The 14,338-nt window shown below is 39.7% G+C and overlaps 1 protein-coding gene across 2 annotated transcripts in view; it reads left to right on the top strand.

Moving 5' to 3' along the window:
- Positions 1-14,338, top strand: part of E2F3 (E2F transcription factor 3) — a 44,656-nt gene that overhangs the window by 17,521 nt on the left and 12,797 nt on the right. The window lies entirely within an intron of this gene.

Raw genomic sequence — 14,338 nt, 5'->3', positions numbered from 1 at the left:
GGAGGGAAGTCATGAGTAAGAAGACTCGCTGCTATCGCCAACAGGCTCTTTTTGAAAGGGTAGAAGTTATGTATGTCAGGGCAAGACAATACTGTTTTTTATTGTTTTATGCTTCCAGGATAGACCGATGATTGACAAAGCAGGATTCTTCCAGGACTGTCTCAAGAGTTCTTTTGTTTCACCTTAGATAAGAACTCGCAGCCTCAGATAGAAAATTTGAGAACAATTCACTTGAGTAATCTTACTTTTATGGTTTGATATCATTTTTAATTATAGTTGGGATAATAACTAATATAGAAAACAAGTGGTTTGCTGATGGGGGGTTTCCAATTTCTGTTCTGAATTGTCTTACCTCTCCTCCTACTGCTAAGAGAACAAGTCCCTCTTCCTATCCACATACTGTTGAGAAAAGCCATTGTACACTGGCTATTTTTGAACTTATTCCTTTCCATAATTATATGTAACTTTTATAAATCTGTCTGGATGGAAAGATCCTGTATACTTTGGGAGGGTTCATTTAATCTAAATTTAAGGATGTCTAGTGTCCAGTTGTGAAACTCACTATTTAAGTTTACCCTACCTACAGCTACTCCAAGAGGAGAAGGATGAAATGGAGAGACTGAAAAGTGTATGTGTGAGACGGGAATGATGACTCATAGATGAAACTGCATTTGAAAATGAAAAGGATCAAGGTGTACTGATCAAAAGAAAGAAAATTCTTGTGAAGAAGGCACAATTAAATCTTGTGGTCATTTATCTTCTGAATTGATTAAGGTACATTTGTGGAAGAACCCAAGAGCCTGAACTGAATAGATAATTTTAAAGTAGGAAATCTATTTAAGGAAAGGAATTTTTTTTTAGTGCAGTCTTTAATAAGTGATATTTATGTGCTAGATTCCACTGGAAGACTTCTGCAGGCTTTTGGAAAATCCCATTTAACTGTCCATTACCTATGGGATAGTTTAATAACTGCATGGGTATACAGCAAAGCAGGCAGTTGAAAGAGAAGGAGGGGGAAGGCAGCAATGCAAGAAGCCGAGTGGGCTTTCTCTGAACTTTAGGCTGCAATTGATAGAAATTAAATGTTATGAATAAATGCCTGTGCTTCTGCTTTCATCCTAAACGTTGTCTCTTTCACCTCTCGGCTCATGTTCTACTCTTATAGATTTGTTCTGACATCCCCAAAATTTGGGATATCCAACAGTCTTGAAATAAACTTTTCTCTAGGGTTTAAGTAGTATGCAATTAGAAGACTGGAATTCTTCTGTACACAGAACTGCAAAAGGTGCTTGTTCTGTTTCTTAAAATGTTTACCAGCAGTACTTGATAGCCAACTCTTTCTATCTTCACCCTACTAATTTCCTAATGTTCTTAATCACCAACTAAAAGCTAAAAGGTAACAAAGATGTAGCTGTCTGATGTGTAAATGAGATTGTTATAAAGGATTTGTGATTTCTGTAAAGCATTTTGATTTAAAAATATATAGTACTGTCAGTATGGCACTGGATTAAAAATTGGCTAAGTGACAGATTAGGAAATGGGACCTTTTGGCAGGTTCCAGTGAGTATTTGCATTAATTCCAATACTGTGGTAGGCTTTCATCTTTGTCCCAGAAGTAAACAAAAAAACTGTTACTGATAGTAATTGCTCGCAGAATAGTAAACGATAATGGAATTCTCACAACTTGCTCTGTAGGCACATTCAAACACACTGTGTCTTTAATACAGCCAAAGGCAAAGTTGTAAGCCAGCAAACAGGGAATGCAAGGTATGCTTTATGAAAGAGAGCTTGTATCCTGGAAGGCAGCTCTTGTGAAAAGTCTGGAGTTGACAAACAATCATGCATGAGTTTCCAGTGCAATGGTGAGGAGTGAAGGGACATCCTGGGATGTATGTAAAAGGAATGGGAAAGGGGATACTTTTGCCTTAGTAAATGGTGTAGCCCATACTAGTGTAACATCACAGTGCCGTGCTACTATCTGTAAAGGGAAATGTTGAAAATTGAAGATGATGCTAAGCAGGGCTGCAAAAGTTATTTGGGTTCTGAAGGAAATACCTCACTGTGCAACTTGCACAGGGATAATTTGGCTGATATGCAAGATACAAAATTATGAGGAGTGCTTGATAAAGCTGATGGTTGTGCTGCGTTTCAGAAGGACCTTGATGGGTTGAGAAAGTAGCTGGCAGGAACCTGAGAAAGAAAGAATAAAGTCCAGCCTCTGGGAAGGAACAGCCCCAGGCAGTAGGGCCTGCTAAAAAGCAACTCTGCAGAAAAAATCTGGGGGCCATGATCGATACCAAGATTACCAAGAGCCAGCAATGGCAAAGAAAACCAGCAACCACTCGGGCTGCATTAGGTATTGCATCACCAGCAGGCTATGGGAAGTGATGCTTTCTTTCTGCTCAGTGCAGGCTAGATGTATCTGGAGCGTTGGGTCCAGTTTGGGCTCCTTAGTACGGGGCAGACATGGACATACTGGAGTGGGTCCATGAAAGGGATTACAAAGTGATTAGGGCCTTGAAGTATCTGACATATGAGAACAGACAGAGAGCTGGGACTGTTCAGCTTGGATAAGACAAGGCTCAGGGAGATCTTATCACCATGTGTAAACACCCCGATAGGAGGGAAGAAGAAGGAGCCAGCCCCTTCATGGTTGTGTTCAGCGACAGGACAAAAGACAGTGGGTGGAAACTGAAATACAATAAATACCATTTAAATATTTGAAAATGCTTCTTTTCATAGCGAGGACAATCAGATTTTGGAATGGGCCTCTCCAAAAGGTGGTAGAGTCTCCATCCTTAGAGATGCTCAAAATCCAACTGGACTCAGCCTGACTAACTTGCTCGAGTTGCCTCTGCTTTAAGTGGTGGGGGTGAACTAGATGGGCTTGAGATGTCCCTTCCCATCTCAGCTATTCTTCAAAGTGACTCTGGTGTAAAAGGACTTTTAGCATTGTTGAATTTGAGCACTTCAAGAACTTACTCCTGTAATGAAACAATGCAAACTTGAAGTGGAAATTGAAACTTTTTTTCAAGTGAGAGAAAGATATTGAGTTACTAGACAGAATGAATGTCTTGGTAAGAGTTATGCTTTATCATTTCAGTGCTGACTTGAGGTCAGCAAGTCCATATGTCTGCTCTTTGATGAGTGCAACTGTGTTCATGGTCCTTTCTGGCAGATCGTTGCTCATCTGACTTTCCTGTAGCAGATTCTGAAATTGCCTGGCAATCTCTTCCTGTCCTTGGCTAAAAGATGGTTTCATGTTGCTAACTACATAGCAACTAGGGGAAATCTGGTGGTCTGTGATGTCTAGATGGTCATATTAGAAGGTATCTTTGATCAAAGGATGGGTTAGAGAGAAAATGCAGTTTATTTAGTTTATTCATTTAAAAATTTTGGACTTTAAGGTAGTAGTTATTTTTCTGGGTAAGTAATCTCTAAGTAATTAGTTTAGAGAATATTTAGTAAAGAAGATAAAGTAAGTGAAGTGGATAGATCATGTCTTCAGGTTCAATTTTTTGCGTGTCCTTTCTTGACTCTATGGCCTGAGGTGTTCTGCTTCACCAGAGCTAAAAGGGATTATTTTTGGAAATACAGTATGCAAAAGAAAGCAACATTCACTTATTGGGGAAAATAAATTTATTCCCTGTTATAGCACATCTGTGTTGAGTGTTGTCTTGCAGACTAGGCTATCACATCAGCTTTTTAGATTGCCCTGTCCATGGCATGGGAGATTTACTCAGATATGAAAAAGAAAATAATGTAGTCTCCCAACACTCATTCATTTTTTTTCTCATGAAGAGTTTGTTGTCTTTTTTTTTTTTCTCTCTCTGCTGCTGGGAATAAGTAAATCTTGCTATTTGAACCAAATTATTAATTGTTATATTGCCAGCACTCTTAAATTATTCTGCTCCCTACTGTGGCCAATAGAGTTATAAAATACTGCTGAGGTAGGATTTACATTATCTGTTCTTTGTGACGTTACACAGAATTTAAAATATTAAAAACTCTGCTATCTGTGTGCCATTAAAGCTGTCTGCAGCCAAACAGGCTGGTGAAGTAAGGGTATATACAACAGCTGCCTACTTTTGCATGGTGGTAGCAGGGCTTAGACTTTAGCCACCCAGGCTGGGTGGAAATCAGTTAAGCATGTGGGCAGAGAAATGTGCTAGAAGGAAATCTGATGGCATTATTGGCTTCTGATCTAAGATGAATGTTGTTGGCCACAAGTAGGACCAACAGTTTCCTGCTCTCTGTGGTTCTCTCCTCTCTTTGTGTGCTATGTTTCTGTGACTTTCTGCTGATTTAGACCCTCCTTTGTGACTGGTTCTAGGAATAGTTTCTTTTGGATATGTAAACTGTGCTTCCTGTTTCATGGGCACTTGTTATTTATTTTTGTTACTCTGAGGTTTGGTATGTGGAAGAGTTTATTGTGTTAACTTCTTCAAGGTTACTTAAGGATTCTTTTTTTTTTTTTGGTGTGTGATACCAGTAACTTCATTTTCAAAATTGTATCTGATTACCTGTTTAAGAGTGGCTTATCAATCTCTTCCCATAATGCAAACTCTATATTCTATAATGCAAACTCTGCATTATATTTTAGGGTTTTTTTTTGTTGGAATATTGTTGGGACTTCCTTGAAGTAAGGTGACAGGATGCCTCCACAGTTTAGATAACTTGCAGAACTGCCCTATATTACAGTCTGTGCTTAGAACCCTATGTTATTTCTCAATGTCTGGTTTTATGCGTTGCAGATGATTGCATCTCATCGAGGTCTGTTGTCTCTTGAAAGTTTCTGTCAACTTTCCCAATGTCCTTTGGAATCTATATATTTTTTTATCACCCTAAATGGACTCAAAGTACACTTATTACTTTTAAGGAGCATAGCTGTATGTTTTTATGCTTGTATGGAGCTATGTTAAGGAAGTACTTCTAAACAAAAGGTTTTACTACTTTAGATCTAACTTCACATAACTAATTAGAATAATTGAATAAGTAGTTAAATGTAAGAACCATCATACCTCGGGCAGTGAATTAAAAATACAGAGTCAGAGTTAATGCTGACTTTTTTTAAGAGATGATTTTTCTCCTTTGAGGGGATGCATGAATATCCAACACTACAGCTGATGTGCATCTCACTTTTTAAAACATACTGCCTTTTAGTTTGCAGATCCTTGCTATAGTTTCTGAAGTGTTTGCACATGGATCCTCCCAGGTGTTCTTTCAGAAATCAATGACAGAGTTAGTTGACTCCCTCTAAGCCCGCTGTCAGTAGTAAGTAAACCAGCATAGTCCTTCAGTGCTGTTCTGCTGGAACTCCGTAGGATGTTTGATGTAGAGTGCAAGAAGGTTTGGTGTTTTGGCATGGGGACCTCTAGAGTGCAAGCTTTCTTGCCTAAACAGGTCTGCACTTCAAAAAACTTCATTGGTACAGTTCCACAGACACAGTTCTCTCCTTTATGCATCCTGTATCCAAGGAAAACAGAGCTTGAGATGCTGTGGCTTAAGTTAGCAATTTAGTGAGCAAACTTTGTGATGCAAGCCCAATCTTGCATCATTACAGTGCAACTACACTGGGTTTGCACTGGTGTAGGTATGCAAGGGCTCCTTCCTCTTTCCCTGAGAAGTACAGAGCCTCTTCACTTTGTAAGTATTAAATCTCATTAATTCTGTCATCCTGGAGACATTTATGACTGTGTTCTACATCAATCAGTGTTCTGTAAGTAAAGACTAAGTATCATCCTGATGATTCTTTCACTATACACACCTAGCATTTTAGGTCTGCTTTAGTTTTCCCTTTTGCATCTGATACTTCATGGCATTTACTGGAATTTCCTCCAAGGAAGTTCACCCAGCCTATTCTCCAGTTCTCATAAAGTCCTTCCTCACCACTCCCAGGGTTTGTTTGTTCACTAGACAGTTTGATAGTCGAGTGATAGTGTCTGAAAGTTGTTCTTTTCTAAGTATTTGTGCTAATTTTTGCAAGTAGAGTGGAAGCTACTCAATGGAACTAATCCAAACAAAATCTTACTTTGAAGTTAATGACTTAACAGAGAAAAAGTACTTTAAGTAGATACTTAAATACAAAAGATAACATGTTCCTTCGAACATATTTTAAGAGTGATTGCTTTGCAATTATTTTTCTTTGGGCCAACCTTAAAATGATGCAGATGTATTTCCCTTGTCCCAGTTTCACAGTGGTCTCACCAGTCAGACGGTTTAAAGTAATGCAAAGGGCTGAAATATTGCAAACAGCTCTTCAGCCAACTGAAGCATTAGTGTCCTCCACTGCGTGAATTTAAACTATCAGTTTCTTGTTTGGTTTTCTTTTATCTTGCCGTGTAACGTGGAAAGCATAAGTGTTTGTCAGTTGTTACACAGATATGTAATTGAAAGAAATCACACCAATGCATCCCGTGCTGCTGGTCTGTTGTTATGTCTGGTCCTGCTGCCAATTTGTAAGTTCAGTGGCAGGCCTTCTTTCTTCAAAAGGTGTCTGTGGAGAGAAATTACTGACATGATCTGCAACTGAAAAGCCCTCAGCCTTAGCCAGGAGGGCTCAGTTTTGCTGAAGCTGTTTCTTGGAATTGGGTGTACACAAGCATATGGTAGTTTTGACATTGTTGTGTAGGCCTGGGTTGATGTTAAAGCCTGCTAGAGGTGGAGGCCTGGCCTGGACATCACAGCCCTAGCACTGGGAGCAGTGAGGGGGATAAAATATCTGTCTGCACCCACCCACCCTGAAACCTACATACTGGATTCCCCTGTAAAATGCTGATCTCAGTGTACAAGTCACAGCTGCTTGTCAGTACACTTTCTGGAAGTTCTCTCTCTAGAGATTCCACTTAAGCAAGCAGGTGCAGTGGGATGAAAGAGCAGTTTTTGCATCGAGCAGTTTTCAGGATTACTCAGAGACAGGTGTGCTCCTCACCTTTGGCAGTTTAAGCAGTTCAGATGAAAACTGGGTGGAGGTTCCTGAAAATAACTTTTCGTATTTCAACATGAAGTGGTAACTGAAGTCTTCAAGTTTAGTACAGTGAAAAGCTATTACTTCCAGTAAGAAGTCAGTAAGAAGTAATTGTTTCATATTGGGTGGAAAAAATTGCAATAGAGAGATTTCAGATGATTCATTTCCTATGCAGCATAGGTGTAATTCTGTTGAGGCTTGAAACATGGTTTATGCTTTGGTTTATTTCTTGCGTAACCATTGTATTGTCCTTCCTGATCTAGTGCAAAAAAAAGTACAAAGTGCTGCACCACTGTGGGAGAAGATGACAAACTGCGTGTTTTGGCAGTGGTTAATGTGCTGAGCACAAGCCTGACAGTGCATAGGCAGATTCCATGGCATTGAAGCAGACTGAGGTGCAAGAAAACGGAACAACTTCATACAACTTGTCTGCTGACCTCAGTTATATTAATGGTGGTGAACGTGAGATGATACCCTGACCTTCTGGCAGGTCATCTGCCTCAAGGTGTCAGCGTGAGAATCAAAAAGCAGTAGTACTCTCCAAGATTACAGTTCTTCTTTGGCAAAAATGACCAACTGGCTGTCAAGGGTAAAACATCAGTTTTCATGGCTACATTTCACTGCTTTCTTGGTTTGGTGCAGGTCATTTTGTTGAATTTCTAAGTGGTAGAAATTGTTCTTCTGTTTAGACATGACTGAGGTGTGAGCGGTGTGAACTGCCACATTGGGCAATGTGTGGGGTACCCCTGCACACTGCGGTACTGCAGAAGCGAGCTGTCTGCAACTGCTGAACATATCTGAAAGCTAATGTATTCGTTTCAGTGGGTGTAAAAATGGCATTGTATGATGTTCTGCAGTAATAATAACTGGGAGGCAGTCATGATACTTGCATACTTTTTCTTTGGCAGCAACCTCTGCATAATTCAACCTGAGAAGTGAAAGTAATTGCTGGACTTCTCTGGCTTGCATCCTACTTTCAAAAAGGGATCTGCTGCTGAAACTTAGCTGCCTACATTTGAATTTTTTTGAGCTAAATATAAGTCTTGTGGTTGGTATTTAAGTACTTACAGTTCGTGGCTTCCCTGATATTTCGGACACTTCCCTAGGAATCATGAATATTGGAAATCAGTGGAAATAGGCTGGTTTGATAAAGCCTTGAAAGAAGCTTCATTAGTGTAATGCTATCAGCCTTCAGCTCTCAGGGTCAGATGCCAGTGAGGATGGGCTGCAGATGACCAGGATGTAGTTTGATAGTTATGTGGGGTAGCTGTTGCAGAATTATAAACCCAATTAGGACATGCAAAGGAGACTTTCTCCTAATACTTGTCTACATTAAAAGCAAACGTTAATTCAGCTTCACAGACAAATTGTTTGATTTTGATGTAGATGAATACTAGGAGAAAGTCCCCTTTGTATTTACCTTGATTAAAATGATAATAAGTGATACCTAATGAGCCGATAGCTTAGGAAACACAAATTGGTGCTGTGAAGAGATTTATTTATCTTTTTCTTTTTTACTGCAGTTTCGATTTTTGAAGAAGAAAACATGAGGCTCTGGTGGTAGAGTAGGGTTTTGTAGGACAGTTTTTATAAACTGTGCTTTCACTTGATTTAAAATGTTTCTTTAAAAGTTACTTTAAATACCAGACGTTTGTCACTCAGCTAACAATCCAGGTGAATAAGCAGCGATATTGCAGACTGACATCTTCCTTGTGTAGGTTTTACAATGTATTCAGTTCTAAAGGCGCTATTTTTGTGCATCTTTCTCTATACTTTTACCTTAGTCCAGTGGATGAGCTATATATGTAAAATGTAATTTGAGGTAATTAAAGTGCTATTTCTTTTCTGTTTTATATGGGAATGCATACTTTTGACAGAGAGAATATTTTTGGGGAGATTTGAGAGGCTTTTCAGAACCTCCTTTTCAGAAACATACTTTAAGTTCTTTTTATGTACAAGTGCTTTAATTCCAATCTATTCCTATATCTCCCTACTTCTTTTCTTAAACCCTCTTTTTATGATTTTATCTTCTCAGAATTAACTTCTGAAACAAAGGGTAGCATGGTTTAAATTATTGGTTGCCGTATGTAGGCCATTGGGGTAGATACATCTTCATTGAAAATTCAAATCCATTTCTTTTCCAGAAGCTTGAATTGTGAAGTTACCTGATCATTGCTCAACAAAAATAGGTACAAAAGAAGGAGTTGTCACCAGGAGTCTGAAGGCAGCACTCTGATAGTCCACTTGTGTCTTATTGATGACCTTGAGTGTTTTTCACTTCTGAGCTGACCTGCAGAGCTCAGCCCCTGCTGAGAGTTTCCTGCTTTCTTCTGTGCCTCTTCTCCCATTTTTTGGTCTTTCCTGGTGTTAAGGTGTGCTGTTTGCTAGATCCTCATGTTGGCCCTCACATATCACGGATGATGTGATTGAACATCTTCAAAAAGAAGAGGCTGCATCTCCTCGTTCGAGGGGGGGAGGGGGGGGAAAAATTTTCTTAGCTTATGAATACTTCTGTGAATTCAACCAGAGGTGTCTTTTTTCATTGGTTCTTCTCCTGTATTCCTTCACCATCAAGCTCCATCTTAATTTATGCTTTCAAGATGCTTTCTTTCTCTGCAGCTCTTGACCTCTGGAACAACTTTTTAGGATTCATGCCTCAGAACTGCTGCTTTTAAATTGTGTTTTAAAGTGATTGCTTAATTTTGAAAATGTAAAGAAATGCCTATCAAAACTGCATGTGGACTGTTAAAGCATTACTATGGTGACTTTCTTGCTGCAGCCAAGGTTTATCTGTGCTTTCTGTGTAGGCTTGGATCCCCTCCCCAGCAATATCTGCGTTGTGGCGACACACGGAAAAGCTGCCATTTTATCTTCTCCTAGCAATTGTAATATCTTCTAGAGCCGATGTGAGGCTTAGTCATCTGCTCTTACTTAACCTACCCAACTTGGTCCTTGCTCCAAGACACCAGCAGTAGCCCAGCTGAGTGCTCAAGTGTTTCTCTGACTCGCTTCCAAGCTCACCAGCAGCTATTGCTTATATGCAGAACTCCTTCCTCACCATGCTTGGTCATTCTCAATCTTCCTGTTTGCTCTCCCCAGACAACCTCAAACTGGCATTGCTTTGTGACTTCTCAGCCCAGTTTCTTGGAGTGAGTTATTTTATTCCCCTCCCCCCCCCCAAGCAGACTTTGTCTCATTTTAATTTCACTCTCATTGAGTTCAACTTTTGTCCACTTTGATACAGATGAGACAGCTGCTGCTCTAATATGTTCTGATGGCCTGCTAGGGAAAAGAGCAGGGGCACAAGATGTGTCCTGCCCTGGATGGGACCTCCTCGGTGATCCCACAAGAGCTGTGATGCTCACAGCTGAAATGGAATTTGGCTGTGCGTATTTATTTTGAAAATGTACCCATGGGTCTTTTCCAAGTGTTTGTAAATTTGGGATTTTAAGGGAATAGGAAGACTACGCCTGCCTGAGATCATGCTTCTATCAAATTTTGTGTATCTGCTCGAGTGCATAAAGGGTGAAGGAGTATTTCAGACCAAGTGTTTTCAGGAGGTAATGCAGATAGTTTTTCTTAGGTCTGTCTCCTGCAGGCTGTGCAACTGCTTTGCATCTAGTAAAAAAGCTGAGGGAGACATCTAGCAGGAAAAAATTTCAACACACATAGTTTGGCAAAGTTTTGCTCTGTGGTTTTGTCACTGGAAAGAATTAGAAGACGTTTTTGCACTTCTTCCCTCCAAGCCTCTCAAAGAAAAAAGCTTTGGTTTCACACAGCTCAGCCTTCAAAAGCTGATGCTGGCTGTTACCCACTGCTATGCTTCCTTCTCTGCTGTCTTCGCAAAACCCCATGCTGGATGTTGCCTAACACTGAGCACTTTGTTGTGCTCTTACAGGGTAACGCTTTGGCTTTTTTTTTTTTTTGTAATTGCTACTGTGTGACATGAAAGTGGGGCCACACAAATGCTGAGGGGGATAAGAGGTGCCCACTGCTCCTGCTCAGCAGCCCTCAGTGCTGGGCTGCGTCTTCTGCAAGTGTACCTGCCTCCAACCTGTTCGTACAAGTTAATCTCTCAGACTGTCTCAGCACATGAAGTTGAATTGCATCAGGTTCTGCCTACTTGAAAATACTTGACTTATCCCAGTAATTTCTAAACTATTTTCCTATAAAGGCAAATGTTCCTTTGAAGATATTCTTGCAATTTTGCCTCTGGTGTTAATTGTGGTAGGTATCTGTTTGTTGTTTATTTTTTGGTTTTTTATTTAATAATGATTGAAGCTAAAAGGGAATAACTGTGTAAGACCTGAGGTGCCACCTGTTCCTAGTTATCTGCAATGAGTGGTGGATCCTTAGTTGTATCTATATTAGCAATTGCTTGTCATATTGGAAGAAGCAGCAGAGTCAAAACAGCTGATGCCAAACACTTTATGCCTCCACTATGGATTTAGATACCTCTGCCTGTGGTTCAGAGCATGCTTTCCTGTTACTTTTGTATCTCTTGCTGCATGTATCAATTCGTGGCTTCAGCTGATTCACTGCCTCACCTGCTTTATGACCATTATGCAACCCTCCTGAGGAACCTGACTTCCATATATTTAATTCAGGTTTCATGTCACTGAAAAGTTCTTGGTGTCTATCTTTCTCTGTCGCTGGGGTGCTTTGTGCTGGTGTCCTTTGGCTTGGTACTTATGATCAGGTCCTATGTCAGAAGATTCTGCAAGCTGTGTCTGATGAAGCAATGCAAATAAATGCAAATAATACCAGTGTGTACAAATAATGGATATAGTTCTCTAGCAGAAATAAGTTACACAAATTCCCTTCCAGTACTTGAAGGGAGTGTATAAACAGGAGAGGGAATGACTGTTTACATGGGTTGATAGTGATAGGATAAGGGGGAATGGTTTTAAGCTAAGACAGGGGAGGTTTAGGTTAGATGTTAGGAGGAAGTTTTTCATACAGAGGGTGGTGGTGCACTGGAACAGGTTGCCCAAGGTGGAGGTTGTGAATGCCCCGTCCCTGCAGGCATTCAAGGCCAAGGTTGGTGACCCTTACCACAGCAGGGGGGTTGAAACTGGATGATCTTTAAGATCCTTTTCAACCCAGGCCATTCTATGATGCTGTGAAATTGGAATTTTTAAAATGGTTATGATTCTACTGCTTGCTGAACAAACGTTGACATTTCTCAGGAGAAATATTGTATCAGAAAGCACTACGAATATATTTGGAGATGGGAAAGAAAATGCAGATTACCCAGAAACTCCAGGGCAAGGAAAAGGCACTAGAAAATCTTTGGTCTGTAATTTGGTGAAGAAGAAAGTGACACGCAGTACCACTTCAGTCCTGGATCTTATCAATTATGAAGTTTGTAAAGCAGGAAGAGGAAGAAAGTACCTGCTGAGTGACATGTAACATCTGGCCAAAAATTAAGCATTCCAAAATGTTTCTGAAAATTGCTTCTTGGTAACTTCACTAAGCTATTTTAAACCCTTCTAAGATATTTTGCTCTGTATCTCTCCATATAGTGAGACCAACAGCATCATGCTGCTTGCAGTACCCCTAGATATACCCAGCTGGGATTGCGCTGCCGTGCCCAGCCAAAGGATGCTGTTTATGTTCTTGAACTACCAAACCCAGTTGTTTGAAGTTCGCAGGAGAAAGTTGCAAGTATTTAACCACAAAAGCAAGGGCAAAACACTGTCATTCATGTGTTGAAAGACAAGTTCAGACAAAAAGTTTTGATATGTAGTCCAAATTTGAGGGTTTTTTTTTCTGATGGATAGTGTTGCTGCAAACCTCTGGATTTTTAGTCTTCAGCATTTTCCCTCCTTCTCACACCTGGTTTTGAGATTCTCTTTTATCTTTAATTGTACCCCTTTGGCCTAGTATTCCCACACCCTGAATTGTTCCCTTTTCACTCCTCCTTCCTTTTCTCTTACAGTTTGCAGGCTGGAAAACCACTTAGTTGAAAAAAAGAGTAAAATGTACTTTTCCCCATGAAATAGCTGTAATCTTAATTTAATTCAATTACATTGTCTAAAATACTAGCTGAATGCTTTTGTTAACAGTTCGCAGAATCACAGAATTGCAGGGATTGGGAGGGAACCTTGAGATCATCAAGTCCAACCCTCAGTTGACCTTTTCAAAAAGGTTCTTTGATTATAGAGCTGATGTCTTATGGAGGCAGGCAGGGAGATTTCACACCTTTAGAAGTTGACCACTGATGGGCTGCCTGAGGGTGGGAGCATGGTGCCTGTGTTGGCTAGATGGATATGGGTAGTTCAGTTTTGCTCTGTCATTGATGCGTTAGCGCTTCACTGCTCCATTCAAAGTAGAAAAGAATGGCTTTAGCTCTCTGTTCATGCTACTAGTCTGTAGGTTTATACAAGTTTCATGTGCTTTAACTCACCTCTTAATAAGTTTGAGGTTTTCAGAGGCCAGCAGAAGGATGTCAGGTATCCAAAACCAGATACATATAAATAAAATTATTTGTAGCCTTCTGTAGATCACAAACGGAAGTAAAATGCATAAACTATGTGGCCAGTAGAGAATTATCTGTCTTACATCTCCATAGCAGAATGTATTATTTTATTTTGGACTGAGGAGCAGAGTATGATGTTATTCTTTGCAGCAAGTCTGAAGAGTAAGCAGAGAAAGTACTCTGAATTTTTCAAACTAATTGAATAAACATTCTTCATGAAAAGTAATTTGGGTAAACTTCATTAGGCATAAAACTTCTTTTTCCTCTTTTCTATCTACTCAGGCAATGTTCTTTCTATTCTTAGGCTATCAAATATCCCCAGATCAAATTTCAGTAACTTGAGCAGTATGGAAGAATATAGAATTGTTTCCAAAGACAGTAGATTGTGTTTCTGTCTAGGAAGAAAATGTATATTGATGATAGTTTTCATTGTAGTTTGTGTGTTATGTAGTTTAGCAACTTAATTATTTTTTTAAAATTCAAAGTGTTGTACACAGTTTTACTTTGAGCTGAATGGAACATTCAGCTGATCTTCAGGCGTCATCTTTCTGATACTGCTCTTACTCCACCTTGCTTTTATGTACAATAGCTTTAATGCAAATGTGAGATCATTAAAAGCACAACTGCTGTGATTAAGACAAAAATTGCTGACAAGCAGAGAACAGTTGTCCAATGCTACTCTTGATATGTTGTGTAGAATTTCACTGATGGAAACTTGATAATACTGGAACTTTCTGGTCCTTTCAAGGCCATCCTTTCAAATTGCAAAGGAAGAATTTAACTTGCACTACTGCTATCTGTGCTCAAACTTATATGAATAAGATACAGGTATTACATAGCTATGATCCTTTTCAGTAGAAATGTAGCTCTGTGGGTGTATACGTTTGAGT

The sequence above is a fragment of the Numida meleagris genome, chromosome 2 (genome assembly GCF_002078875.1).
Source record: "Numida meleagris isolate 19003 breed g44 Domestic line chromosome 2, NumMel1.0, whole genome shotgun sequence".
NCBI classification, from domain to species: domain Eukaryota; kingdom Metazoa; phylum Chordata; class Aves; order Galliformes; family Numididae; genus Numida; species Numida meleagris.
This window is presented reverse-complemented; position numbering and strand designations above follow the sequence as displayed.